Consider the following 15,283-nt stretch of genomic DNA (forward strand, 5'->3'; position numbering starts at 1 on the left):
AAGTGAAAAAATTGTTATAATTTGAACAGTTGTTTTGCAACAATTTTCAATTCTCCTGATTTCTCAGATATCACATAGCAACAACGGTCGATGGATGCTTTTGCTAAGTTATCGGGAATTGTGAAGTTTTAAAATTTGACCAGTTATTCATTATAAACTGTATTCAATTGTTATGAAGCCTTCACTTCATCTGTATACTACCTTAGGTTTAAACTTGTTGACACATGTAATGTTTACAAATATTAGAAAACACGTACCGCATGTTTATTCTCAAACGAACTACTTTAGTAATAGAGGTATGATTGTAACAAATATGATATGATATCTTGTTTTCTACATGAACATATGTACAGACAATTAATTTATGGATAAAAATATGAATGTATGCATCGAAACAAAACAATACTCAAAAACCGTATTTCAGTGTCTTAACAACGTTTTACGATGCGTTAAATTTTAAGTGCTAAACCATCATCGCTGTAACAAATATGATATATCTTGTTTTCTACATGAACATTTGTGCAGACAAATTTCCAAACTAAAAATGTGTACCTTCAAAAGGATTGAGTGAAAGTCTTAAGTATATACGTGACACATGTATCAATCATTGGAATCTATAACGTCACTACAGACACGGCAATACTCAAAACTGCTAACCGATCAAATGATGTAAATTATTTTGGATTTCCAAAGAATTTCTCACACTCAAAATATTGTTTATTTACCCTATTTTTATATACCTTGTACTGACATGATTTAACAAACTTTTTAAAAACTATCCGTTTATAAATTTTAAAATTATTTAGAAACTAAGGTTTCAATTCCCTCAGGCAAAGTTGACTTTATGTGTGACGGTTGTCTCATTGGCAATCATACCACATCTTCTTTTATATATTTTAGATGAATTTGGCTATTTATTTTAGGTATTTTTTGTCATATTGCTCTTCAACGGGTTCGGTACTTATACATCTTCGGATTTCAAATTTTTTGCTTTTAGCGTTCATGATGAAGGTAAATTCAGAAAAGCGCTTCGAACGCATGCAATTATTAAACGTGTTGTTTTTCATTTTTTAAAGTGAAAATCTTTTATTATCTTTAATTATCTTTAATGATATTTTCTTATTTATTCATGGATAGTAGAATATTTTATACAATTGGAAGAATATTTATGCAGAACAGCATATTCAAATACTTTGCCTTACAATTTTTTTTAGATTTAACAAAAACATTATGTGTCGCTGCCAGAATTCTGGAAAGTGGAAGTTACCATCTCGAGACACATTTTTGCAATGAAAGTTTTGAGGCCTTGTGCCACAAAACTGATATTATTAATGGTATGCTAGTATTTTAATTATTCTTAACGGCAGTGTTTCGTATTTCATAATACAATTTTCTTTTTGTCGATAACGTTCTTGAGGAGTTTGATGAAGTGCAGAGTTCAAAAGTTAGAATACAACCTTGACCTTTGACTTCACTCTCATTTTTTATATTGGCCCAGGATCTCCTATCAAAATTATCTTGTTCTCTATGACTTATAGTTTATGAATTACTCTAACATACCTAACATGTCAAACATAAAAGGGAATAACTTTTATGACATGTAACCAAACCTCTTTGTTCAAAATTCGATAAATCATCCTGAGGAAGTAATACATGTTTTAGATAAAAATAAAATTTTCTAATATCATTGCAATTTCTGAGAAGAATCGAAATCAAGGAGACAAAACAGTAAACTAGGAGATAAACTAGTGTCGGAGTTTCGGAGTTTAGTATGACATCCATTATCACTGTACTAGTATACATATTTTTTAGGGGCCAGCTGAAGGACACCTACGGGTGCGGGAATTCTCGCTACATTAAAGACCCATTGGTGGCCTTCGGCTGTTGTCTGCTCTATGGTCGGGTTGTTGTCGCTTTGACACATTCCCCATTTCCTTTCTCAATTTTATTTTTTATAGTATATTGAAAATAAAGGCAACAGTAGTTTACCGCTGTTCAAAAGTCATAAATCGCTTAAGAGAAAACAAATCCGGGCTACAAACTAAAACCGAAGGAACACATCAACTAAATGGGGAAAAGAATGGAACAACAAAAACACTAAAGTGCAACAAAAAACAAACGCCAATGCAAAATACATGGAAACAAACTTTTTGATAACAACTGCCATATTCCTGACCTTGATAGAGGACATTTAAAAAAAAATGATTTGTTGAACCTGGTTTTATGGTTAGCGTTATCACTGTTAAATATTATATACCAAATACATTATCCACATATTGCAAATAATACAAATTTATGTTTTACATAAATAATGTAGAACAAAAGGCGAACGTCTTGAAAATATAAACTAATTAAAGACATAGTGCGTTTTATTTTGTGATTTTTTTGTGATGTGTTTTGTCCTAAAATGAAAAGGTTAACTATCCTGTTAGTAGGAGCCATAATTTCTATTCAACCAATTAATTAGATAAAAATAAAAAATATGTTTATATCATCATTCTGTTATAATATACCTCTGATATTACATGAGATCATTACTATTTATCTAGATACGGAGAGAAGATTTCCAATTTTTATAACACTTCCTTTATCTGGTAAGTATCAATACCAACTCCATTTAAATATTTTTTAATTATAAAGAAAATGGGGTTTCAACCGTCTCAAACAAAATTGACCTAACATGGAATTTGCTGTATAATATGTTATTTTTGGACATTTAGTTCGAACTGTTTCGGATCTTATAATCGTTGGATTTCTAATAGTCGGCTTTGAGCGTTCATTGTGGTGTAGTGTTTTCCTTTTATTTCCTTCAAATTAATGTGTATCAATATATATAGTAATAAGACAGATTTTTTCAAAATTAAAATAATACAAAATCGCCATAAATAAACTCATCACAGATACCAGAACTAAATTCTGTATTTACGTCAGACGCGCGTTTCGTCTACAAAAGACTCATCAGTGACGCTCGAATCCAAAAAAGTTATAAAGAAAGACTGATGGGAAACAGCACATTAGGTGCTGTCTTACTGTTAACGGCAAGCAACGTATTTTTTTTTTAAATAAAATGAACATCTTAATAGGCTCAAAACATATTTCGTGTCTCATATTCTTACTTTATCACACAAAGTCGCATCTAATAGAATAGTGAACATAGCATAGAAATTGGAAATGGGGAAAATGTCAAAGAGACCAACAACTCGACCAAAGAACATTCAACAGTCCAAGACCACTAATCGGTCTTCAAAGCAGCTAGACTAACTAAACAATAATGTATACTAAATAAGAAAAATAGACTCAACTCTTAACTCCGAAACATATAACTGAATCAAAGTTTATGAAAAAATAAACACAAGACTAACAAAAGCTTAAGGTTCCTTGTGAGATGCGCTAAAATGCAGCGCGTTAACACTTTGTCAATTGTTTTAAGTTCTAGGCTTCGTTGTAATATTTAACCTGAAACAATTTGCACAAGCTAACGCATAGAGGTTATAACTGTAATTAATGTCCGATATGGTAGCTTCAAAATTGAACTGTTGGTTAAAAATTAGGCAGCATGTAGCTTATGTTTAGGAAAATTCATTCGACAAGTGTTAAAAAGTTATTGGCTTTCATATGTATTCTTATTCCTCACAAACCGAAACGAAATAACTAAAAGTAAGTACATTATTCTTACACAATCTACATGTAATATATAAGGCTAAGAAATACATGTCTATTGTTGTTTAAAAAAACCACATTCAAAGCAGGGTTATAAGCCTCTCTGTTTTCGTTGATTTTGTTGTTATTTATTATTCCGTTTAATTTATTAAGGTTACAAGATACATACATGAGATTTCTTTGTATTTTTTATTTTATTATTTGTCTTGTGTGTTTGAGCTGTTTTATATGTATATAATATATAGTTATAAAAGGTACCAGGATTATAATTTAATACGCCAGACGAGCGTTTCGTCTACATAAGACTCATCAGTGACGCTCAGATCTACCCAAAATTCCAAAAAGTTGTGCCAAACACGACTAAGGTAATATATTCCTTAGATTTTTGAAAAAAATTAAGTTTTGACAACAGGAAATTTATTAAAATGACCATTTAATTGATATTCATGTCAACATTGAAGTGCTGACTACTGACCCAAAATTCAAAAAATCTTTATAGGCTGGGTGCTGGTCTTTGTTTTTATGTGCTTGTACTTGTAAATATTTACTTTTGTGTAAGATCAATACGTGACACTTTAGTAAAATAAAGTAATCTATCTATATATATTCCCTTAAAAATAGTTACTTTCAGACTAATAAATCTACATGTTTGAGGTTACTTTCATATGCTTAGGTAAGACATATGACAATAAATGATTAGTTGAAGTGTTCAAGTGTAATGAACTATCCATATAACGGAGTTTTCAATAAGTCCTGACGTAAAATTTTATTCTTTAAGCCAATGAACCTCATTCTAGAGCGGACATCAAATAGTTCCCTTTCAGTAAATTATTTCTTGTCACTGCTAATAAAAGTTTTTTTTTTTACCGTATATTTCTTGCAAATTTACCTGGAAACAGTTTTCCTGTATAGCCCAAGATAGGAAACAAGAAGAAAAGGTCAGAGAAAGCTCCAAAAACATGCGAGTATAACTCATTCATCCTACTGATATCATTGGTATGACTTATTGGTAATATGAGCGTCACTGATGAGTCTTGTGAAGACGAAACGCGCGTCTGGCGTACTAAATTATAATCCTGGTACCTTTGATAACTAATTACGCCCCATTTCAAGGCAATTTCCCCTAAAATGTGTTTTTGAGACTCATACCACTCAGAATATTTTTTAGTTTTCTAAATGTCAGTGAAGTAACATGAAGTTACCAAAAAATGAAAGTACATACAAGGTCAATGTTGCATATGCAGCTGTCCATTTAGGAGCAATACCACCATTGAGTATCCACTATTAATCTTTGTTATGTTGGCACTTTTAAAAAAGTTACGCAGAATTTATCTTTGTTTCATATAAAGAAATACTTGATATGAATAAAGTTATATCCTGTCCAGTAATAGTGAAAATTTCACATATCATTTCATTGCGTGTAAGATAATAACCATCACTGGAAGTAAATTTATCAAATTTTATTCCTCTTTTACCTGTTAACAAGCTTAGTAATCATGTCACCTGAAGTTTCTGAAATTATTTCGTAGAAAGAAATCATAGAAAGAAAAATGTGTGTTTTAAACTTCAGAGAAGACTCAGATTTTTTTGTCATGCAACTGTCAAATTCAAGGAAATATCTTTTTGTTCGGCCCTTTTTTCCTATGATAATGTCTGTGACGAACTATGATTTGGTAGTACATTTGTATTAAATCTTACATGTAAAGGATTTCATTAAAGTAATCTGTGATATTTTTTTTGTTATAATTAAGTCAATATTTGATTTATTTCAGTCATTGTAGCAGGTGTTTTGATCATAATTATACTGATATTTCTGATTGCTATAATCAGTATTAGATCATTTAGACGGTACGTATACCAAGTTTATCCGGTTGCGTGATTTCTTAGTTCCTTATTTGTTACTTTATTTATCCCTCCGACAAAGGAAAATTCCAGAGCTAGCATTTCCAGTCAAGATTTCCTTGACTGAGGATAACTGCTCACAAGGAACCGGTCACAAGGAAGCTAGAAAAACAAAGAGTTCCTATTGGTGAAGTTTAAATCATCCCTTCGAAAATTATACAGACACAATCACGAGTTGGGTTTACCGTTAGGAAATATCTGTTTCACAAATGACGGCGGATATTATGTTCCAATCGTGGTAACCATAATTTCATAAGTCAGGAATATGACAGTTGTTATCCATTCGTTTGGTGTGTTTGAGCGTTTTGATTTTGCCATTTGATTTCCTTTTTGAATTATCCTCGGAACTCACTATTTTGGTGATTTTACTTTTCGCCGTTATTTTCTCCAAATAAAACCGACCCGATTAGACTTATTTTCTAATTCCTTCGTCAAACGAACATAAACTATCTATGAATTAGTGTATGGTTACAGTATAGAAACAATATAAACCAAAGAGACTTATCCATCTTATTATTGCATAGAATAAACTAGAGACTCTCAATAGCCTGTGTCGCTCACCTGTATATACTGTGGTTTTGGAAATCATATGAAATAAAATTTAAATCATAGGTACCCTTATAATGATTGAGGCCAAGTTTGGTTTATTTAGCCCAGTGTCTAAATTTAAAGCAAAATACTTTTGAAAATAATTACACAAAATTATCAATAAATTGTAGAAATTAACTTTAAAGGACAATAACTCCTGACCAATAAGATGTCAATTCCCAATTGATCATGTTAATTTATTTGTAGATCTTTTTTTTATATATTTTTGCTGTTTACAGAATATCTAAATCTATAATGATATTCAAGATAATTGACAAAAAAAGAAAAAAATCCTTTTCTTCGCTCTAAAATTTATTTCATCCTGTATGTATAATGCTTAGAAGGCCATTTACAAGTTTTTCTAAAACACCGTTCGAAAAAATTTGGGCAGAGGTTCCCCTGACCCCGACTTACCCGCTGTGTCTGGAGGCATTAACCCAATATAAGAAGTCTGAAAGAAAAGATATAATAATTGTTTAAGATAAAGTAACACTGAATTATTCTGAAAATGGAACATATCAAGGAGAACTTATTAGCACAAACCCCATCTTAAAAAAATGCACACCCTAAAAAAGAGGATGATTAAGGGCCAAGTATGGTTTAACTAGGCCCAGTCATTTCAAGAAATTACAAAAAATTACCAAAAAATGTGAATTATTGACCCTAAAGGGCAATCCCTCCTTGAGGGGTCAATGACAATTTTTGTGATGTTGAATTATTTGTAGATCTATTTTTCTGAACAAATTTATGGTGTACAGTTGTGTACAGTTTAATGATAAATTTGAAGATAAAAACCAAAAACTGCAAAACTTCCTTACAATTACCAATTCAGGGGCAGCAACCCAAAAACAGGTTGACTGATGCGTCAGAAAACTTCAGTGCAGATAGATCATGGCATGATGACATTTGTATTTCCCAGACAAATGCTTTAGTTTCAGAGATATATACTAAAAGCTGCATTTAACCCTCGTGTTCTATTTTTGGCAATGGCAGCCATTTTTGGTGTATAGGCGTCTCATCGAATACATTTTCTAAAATAAGATTTTTTTTACAAATGTCAGTGATAAACACTATTTATATTGTCTTGTTAGTCAAGAAAACTTGCTATTTCTTTATCTTTTTAAATCTAAAAAGTTTGATTCTTTAAAATTCTTTTGAACTGTCAACGTAATCAATCTCATTCCTTTTTCAATATCTAATTACAGAATAAGCATTTACAAAGACATGCTCAAGAAAGTAAATGAAAGGTTACCTGGTACAGAGTTTTCAACTTATACTGGAATCGAAGAAAATAACGAAGATCTAAATAATCTCGGCTATAACGAATTGGCTGTTACTCCGTCACATGGTTTAGCAGAATTCCATGAGATAGAAATAGACACAAGAGACGATGCAATGGATTACCAGGGTTATATTGTTCCTGAACAGCATTACCATACAATACCAGAAACGGATGTTCATTACACCGAGGCTAGTGTTGCAGAAAATGATGCAGTCAATTGATATTAAGAATCTGTAACAAAATATTGGCTATCATAGACGAGCGACATTAACCATACAATTTCATTTTTAATACATCCAACTAACATACGGCTAAATCATATACCATTCGAAAGCACAACTACTGTACTATTTTTTTGCCCGGTCCTCAAATATTCATTTGGTGCAGTTTTCGTAAAATCATAATGAAAGGTCGAGGACAGACAACTACTAGTATTACAAGATGTCAGCATTTTGCATATTCTGTCTTCTGAATGATAATATTGTGTATAGACATATGGAAATCTGTTAGAACAGATGTTAATAGTAACTTATCAAAAGCTCTTTGAAATATTAATGTCGGATCTTTAATAAATAGCGCCGTTTTCCAGAACTTACATTGAAAATGTCACAAATGAATGACAAACAAAAATGTTGTCTGTGATTCAACTGTTTACATTAAACCAGATAACATACTTTTTTAGTGCTAAGGATATTTTTGACATAAATAGTGTACTGCAATTTCGCTACTTGTTAATTAAACAACTAATTATAACAACTATGCAGTTGCCCAAAATATTGTCATCTGCAAAACGATAGATTTTTTAGCTGTTCTCTGTTAAAACATTTTGTATGGAGTCGATATTAGGTTGAAAAGCACAAATCTCAAGAGCAAAATTGTTAAAGGACAGATTACACAGGTCATTCATGCTTTAGAGGAAAGTTTTTGAGCGAAACTTTGACATTTCAATATTTATATGTTTTCTTGGTTACTTATACTGCATCTTGCACTCACTGAGGAAATGAAAATTATTATAAACTAGCCACTGAAATGTTCTTTAATCCTATCAAACTACGTAATTCTTGTAAATAAATTGAGACTTTCGCAGTTATATTTACTTACATTAATTTTTTAGATGAAAATTAAAGCAATTCGCAAAAACAAAACATACACTTACTGAATAGTTTACATAGAGAGAAAAACAACGAGGTTTATAACAACTGTTTTCCAATCGTTTGATGTGTTTTAGCTTTTCAGCGAGTATATATGTTTTCTGTTTGGTAATAAATTAATAGTTCAGATCCTTTTTGTTACATCTGGTGATCAGTTTATTTGGCAATCGCCAATGACAGTCAGCAGGGTTTAAGAACATCAGGTATTCGACCTGCAGGTGAACTGCGTTTCGTTAAAATATACTTTTCACTTTTTTTTGTCTTTTGGGAAATGTTGTTTGTGCTGTATCAAGCCCCTTTACCAAGAAATTTGTTTTGCATGCACACGTATAAGAATTGCGGTTTTATCCAACGCAATCATAGGTTTGAACGTTGTTTTAAATTTAGACCCAGCAGAAGTTTGATTTTTAATTATACGCCAATTTCATCAGAAGTCAATATAGAAAATAATGATCCTTTCACTTGAGACTGTGAACCATCTAGTTTAAGATATGTTCCTTATGGTCATGCCATTACAGGAGACCTCAACATCGTCGAAGACCGTCAGGTCATAACTTTTCTTAAGAAAGGACCGAAATATCGTCCTCCATCTATGAAAGACTGGAAACAGTGTCGTCAGGTCATTAAGTCTGCCTACTGGAAAATTGTTGTAAACGTGAAAAATCTGATAAATACTCACTAGACAGTTATTTGATTAAAATTATGAATACTAATAATATTCTTATATCTCATTTGAAAACAGTTCTAAAATTAACAATAGGGCCAATAATATTCCCATTTTTAGAATAAAATATAAACTCCAAGTACACGCAAAGCGGTTTGTGTTCGTACCGACAACCAAAGCAGCCAATAATGTTGTGATGGTTTGAGGCATTTACTACACGGAAGTTCTCCAATTTTGGTCAATTCTTCTACATTCAGGTCCGCTCGCTCCACAGAGAGTCAAAGTCAACTGTTTCGTATCTTATACATCCTCGGATTTCAAATGTTTGGCTCCGAGCGTTCCTGATGAAGGTAAATGAATAAAAACGTATAATGAAATTATTAAACGTGTTGTTTTCAAATTTTTGTAAACATGCATATCACTGCTACTACCCAGCTTAAAGCCTCTTCTGAACATTTGAAAGTCCCTATTATGTACTGGTTACCTAAATTGCACACAAAATATTTAAATTCCGTTTCATCTCTGCATCTAGTAAGTGTTCTACTACTTATCTATCAGTGCTTCTAACTACACCCCCTTACTAATAAATTGTTATAAACTTTTGTATTAAGGCTTTTGAAATAAATGGTATATTATTTTTTTTGGAGTGTTAAAAATTCTTTTGAGTTTTGTTTATATAAAATACATGCTTTTGGTGGACTTTTGATAAATATCATTGCAAATTTATTTGCTGTAAAAAAAGATGAAAGTAAGCTAGATACACTTACTGACACAGAAGGGCGAAAGATACCATAGAAACAGTCAAACTCATAGATCGAAAATAAACCGACGACGCCATGGCTAAATAAAGAAAAGACAGACATAGAAAACTAAAGACTAAGCAACATGAACCCAAACAAAAACTTGTGGTGATCGCAGGTCCTCTGGAAGGGTAAGCAGATCCTGCTCCACATGTGGCACCCATCGTATTGTTCATCTTAATACAAACCAAGTAAATAGTTTAATTCGGTAGGTCACATTCCTGAAAAGGGAACGGGATTGTAGTAACGAGATAAAGAACATATCCGATATTATATGTGATACGGATATTCCATAACGGTCAACCAACTCTTGATTGCGTTCGTAAAATTTACGAAGGGATGATTTCAACTGCACCATTTGAAACTTTTGGTTTAATAGCTTTCTTGTGAGCACTGCAACCCTCCATAAAGGGAATCATGATCGGTAATATCCAGGAATATCGTATCAATTGGGAGAGGTATACTACTCCGTGTGCAGACGCTGCTGGTATGTTGCTACATAGAAATGGAAAATTCACAATTTGGAAGCTGAAATCATCTCTTTTGTCGTAAAGTTTTGTTTTCAACCGACCCTCATAGTCAATTTCTAGATGTAAGTCAAGATATGAGACAGACTTAGTTGTATCTGTTATTTCCTTATCTCCAATTTGTTGGGATAGATGCGTTCAACATAGTGACAAAATATTGAAAATATTTAGTGAGAGAACATCATCTTTATAGCGGAAAGTAAAATCTAAGGATATTGCTAACTGAAGTCAGCATCATAATAATAAAAGAACAAGTCGGCAAGAAGAGGGGCACAATTGGTTCCCATGAGAATGCCGATAGTTTGTTGAAAAACACGGCGATAAAATGTATTTACAAGTAGTAGGTGTTATTATGGGCACTAACTGCGCCCCTTTAAAAGCAATTTTTTTCCTGTATTGCTATGAATCTCAGTGTATGACCAAACTCAGTAGTTGTCCTTTTTGAGATTCAGAAATTTCTATTTCTAAAGGGAAACTCCATACTAAAATTTACGAGAAAATAGACGATTTTGCATCCTCTATGTTAATTTTCCTTTTTTAAACGGTGATGTTCCTTTAGCTCAATCATACGGTGTTTATATATCACGACTCGTTCGTTATGTCCGTGTGTGTAGTGAAGTCATAGATTTTAACGAACATAATCAATGCATCACTGGTAAATAATTAAGTCAGGGATTTCGTAACAATAAATTACTTAAAACTTTAACTGAATTCTCTCATAGATACAAAGATTTAATTAGTTAATTTGGCTGAACCTGTATAAAACTTATTAAAACGGCATTTCACATCCGAAATTTTACGGTAATACTGTACTCAAAGCGCGGACATCACTATGTGTAAACTCATGGAACCTTTAATTTAATTTATTCGCAAAGGTTATCTTACCAATGTTTAAATTAGATCTTGCAATATAGTTTACATTGGCACTGATATCGATTTTGTCAGCAGCAACTTAGAAAACAACAAATTTGTATTCTTTTCAAACGGGATGTATAAAGACACATCCACGTTCATTTTCATCTATAAAGATGTTAACTCTTAACTTTACTACTGCCTGTTGATACATTTAGTTTTCTTTGACTGTCCATATTAACGTTAAAATTATAAATCCCTGGGCAGTATTTTAGTTGATTTGAGTGTTTGATTCATGATTATTTATTATTAATTGTTTTTGGCTTTTAACTAGTATCAGTAACTGCGAGTACTCTCAAATCGTATTTTCTTGTTAGTTTGACCGGTTGATACTATTTGTAATGCTTTATTGTTATTTAATGTTTACTTATTCAGGGTTATATCTAGTCTATATACCAGCTTTGCTAAGTGTTTGGTATTACTATAAATTTGCACTTCTTCGAACTATGAACATGAAAATTATTTATTTTGTAACAATATTTCCTTTCTCCATTTAAAATGTATACCTAACAACTATTTTTTTTCATTTACCTGTGTATAGTATTATTGTAAATGGCGGATTTTTGTTCAATGTTATTGTTGTTTTCCTGAAATTGTGTAACATTTCACAGCGGTATAATACTGACAAATTAATGTAGGATGCAGTCATAAAAATGTTTATACTATAAGTACGCCTGAACCAGTGCCATCCTTCACACTGCACGAAGAGCATTCCATACAGCCAAGCTCTCAGAATAAGGCGAATCTGCTCCTCTGAAGACACTGCAAAACAACGTCTGGGGCAGCTCAAAGGACATTTGAAAAGAAGGAGATATAAACACAAAAACATCAAAAATAGTTTTCGAAAAGCGGAATCCATCCCCAGAAGCAGTCTGCTAACTTACAAAGATAAACAGAAAAGTAAAAGAATCCCATGTGTGCTCACCTACCATCCATGCCTGAGAAATAGTTTCAAGACCATTCGTGATCATTGGACAGCAATCGAGAAACATTCGAAGTTATCCAAAATCTTTACTGAGCCTCCCATGATTGCCTTCAAACAACCTAACAGCCTGAGAAATATACTTGTCCGTGCTGACCTTTCCAAACCTAACCATACTGTAGGTAATTGCCAGCCTTGTGGGGATAAGCGCTGCAAATGTTGCAACCAATTGCAGCATTCATCAACATTTCACAGTAAGACCACAGAAAAGACATACAAGATCTTCTGCAATGTCAACTGCAAAAGCTCAAACGTGATTTACGTTCTTGAGTGTCCTAGAAGTGGTCTCCAATATGTTGGTGAATCTATGCAGCCATTTCACAAACGCCTCAATGGCCACAGGAGTGACCTCACAAAAAAAACGTATATTCATGTCAGCCAACACTTCAGGTTACCAGATCACAATCTGAAAGATTTTGATCACATGAAGATCCTTGTGATCGAACAGGATTGTACATGGCAAAATAGGCAAAGAGAAAACCGGGAGAAGTTTTGGATAAAAACACTGGGTGTCCTCCATCCAGATGGAATCAATAGAAAGAAATAATTAAATTTACAGTCTAGTGTTTATATTATTATATTCAGGATTTTGGATTAAAATCAATCGACCAAAACTTACCTGTATTATTACTGATCTATGTTTACACCTTATACATTATATATCATTATTGTTAAAACTTTTGTTACCGAAGAAGGCTATTTGTTGAGCCAAAATATTTGCAATTATTGTATAATTTATATCATCTGTTCAGTTTTTCAATCTTTGTGCAATGATATTCAACACTTTTTAGTGTTTTGTTTTCCATCTATTTATCGGTATTGTTACACAATCTTTCAGACTCATATAATTTTTCCTGTTTGTGTAGTATTGTCAATTTTGATGATCCAATACCTATTAAGTTTACTGGTTGGTAGATTCTTATAGACTTTCGCTCTCTCTTTCTATATATATATATATATATATATATATAGTCATATAGTCAAAAATTGCATATGATTGATAGTATTCCACACTTAAGGTTTATGTACCCTTCTGTAGCCATTTTTGTACGAATTTTTCAAACCTCAATTGTATCAAAACTAAAGATATAATAAATAATAGAGATAGGCCATTTAGTACATGTTCCAAGGGGAAACTTGATGCAAAGCATTATTTTTTACTGTTTCATTGCATTTGATAGAAAAAGAGGACTTTGTGGCAAATAAATCAAGATTTTTTATAGAAAATCCACAGCCTTTAATACAGAGATTTTTGTTATAAAATTTGAAACATAAATTACTCACTTGATTTTCTATGATGTGCTAGTGTTTATTTTTTACAAAAAGTTCTAAGTAACCTGTAAATTCCAAAACACCTCGTGCTGAGTCACTAAAGTCGAGCGCACACTAAAAGGTGTACTTGACTTTGGCCATATTTATACTTGTCTTAACCAATAACTACATTTATAAACTTGTTTTATGGAAATCAATGCTAGCACTGCATGCAATAATCCTATATCTATCAGTCATCAAATTGCCAAATATGAGAGTACAAGGATAAAGGCTGTGGATTTTCTATAAAAATCTTGATTTATTTGCCACAAAGTCCTCTTTTTCTATTAAATGCAATGGAACAGTAAAAAATAATGCTTTGCATCAAGTTTCCCCTTGGAATATGTACAAAATGGCCTATCTCTATTATTCATAATATCTGTAGTTATGATACAATTGAAGTTTGAAAAGTCCGTACAAAAATGGCTACAGAAGGGTACATAAACCTTAAATGACTGGTCGAAAGGTCACATGTATCGTCTCGTATTGTGTTTTCGACCGTCTGACGTTTTCGACCTAATTCTACTTTCTCTTCCCGTATGCTGCACATGCCCGCATGACGTCATATTCGGCTGCTATACTTAGTGACAATAGCAAATGATACCACGTGGGGTGAAGATTTTTCAAATAAAGTTATAATATTAAGTATTTACGTTTTTTTATTTGATATCACATTTTTGTACCCTTTTCACTAATACTAGTTTTACCTTCCAAAAGAATCGGTCTAAAATAAACGAATTTTCTAAACTTATGGCAGAGGTCTTTTTACATGCAAAGTTAACTTCAAGGTCATTAAGTCACATGACTGTCAGGTGGTTAGTTGTAATACTTAAAGTTAATTTGAATACGGAAATACGCATGCTCCTTACAACTTTTTACCGAAAAAAATAAATATCAGTTAAATTTTATTTACAGAAAAAACAGTGTCAGTGGAAATTACAGACAATACTCACCAACCTCTCTTCACAATGGACTAACCAAAGTATTTAACAAAAACATGAATGTATAGGCAAGACCATACAAGGCTTCCAAAGTGCCTCATTCTGAAGTGTGTACAACTTGTCCAAAAAAGACATCAAAATAATATTTTATATCTTATAGTTGTATATTTAACCATTTAATTCTTTAAGTCATAAATTTGATCGCCTCTAACACTTTGATATAAACTTTGGTATCAAATTTATAACCAATTCCGGATATGTACGACATGTCGTTTCCGACTTTTGACCCGTTTTTTTAGATAGGTCGAAAACACAAGACGCTTGTTTTTGTCAACAAAGGTGCCATCGATCTAATAAACTCAAATGAAAAAATAAATTAAAGATCGAAATATATTTCCGATACAATTATTTTATGCACAAGTATGCTATAGCGACTCTCAAAATATTAGGTATGTCTATGTTCAAACATACAACAGGGAAATTCGGAAAAATATGTTAGTAGGTCGAAAATACAATACACGAGGATACTAATATTTTTCATTACAGATAATAGAAACTGTTAA

The sequence above is a fragment of the Mytilus galloprovincialis genome, chromosome 9 (genome assembly GCF_965363235.1).
Source record: "Mytilus galloprovincialis chromosome 9, xbMytGall1.hap1.1, whole genome shotgun sequence".
In the NCBI taxonomy this organism is placed as follows: Eukaryota; Metazoa; Mollusca; class Bivalvia; order Mytilida; family Mytilidae; genus Mytilus; species Mytilus galloprovincialis.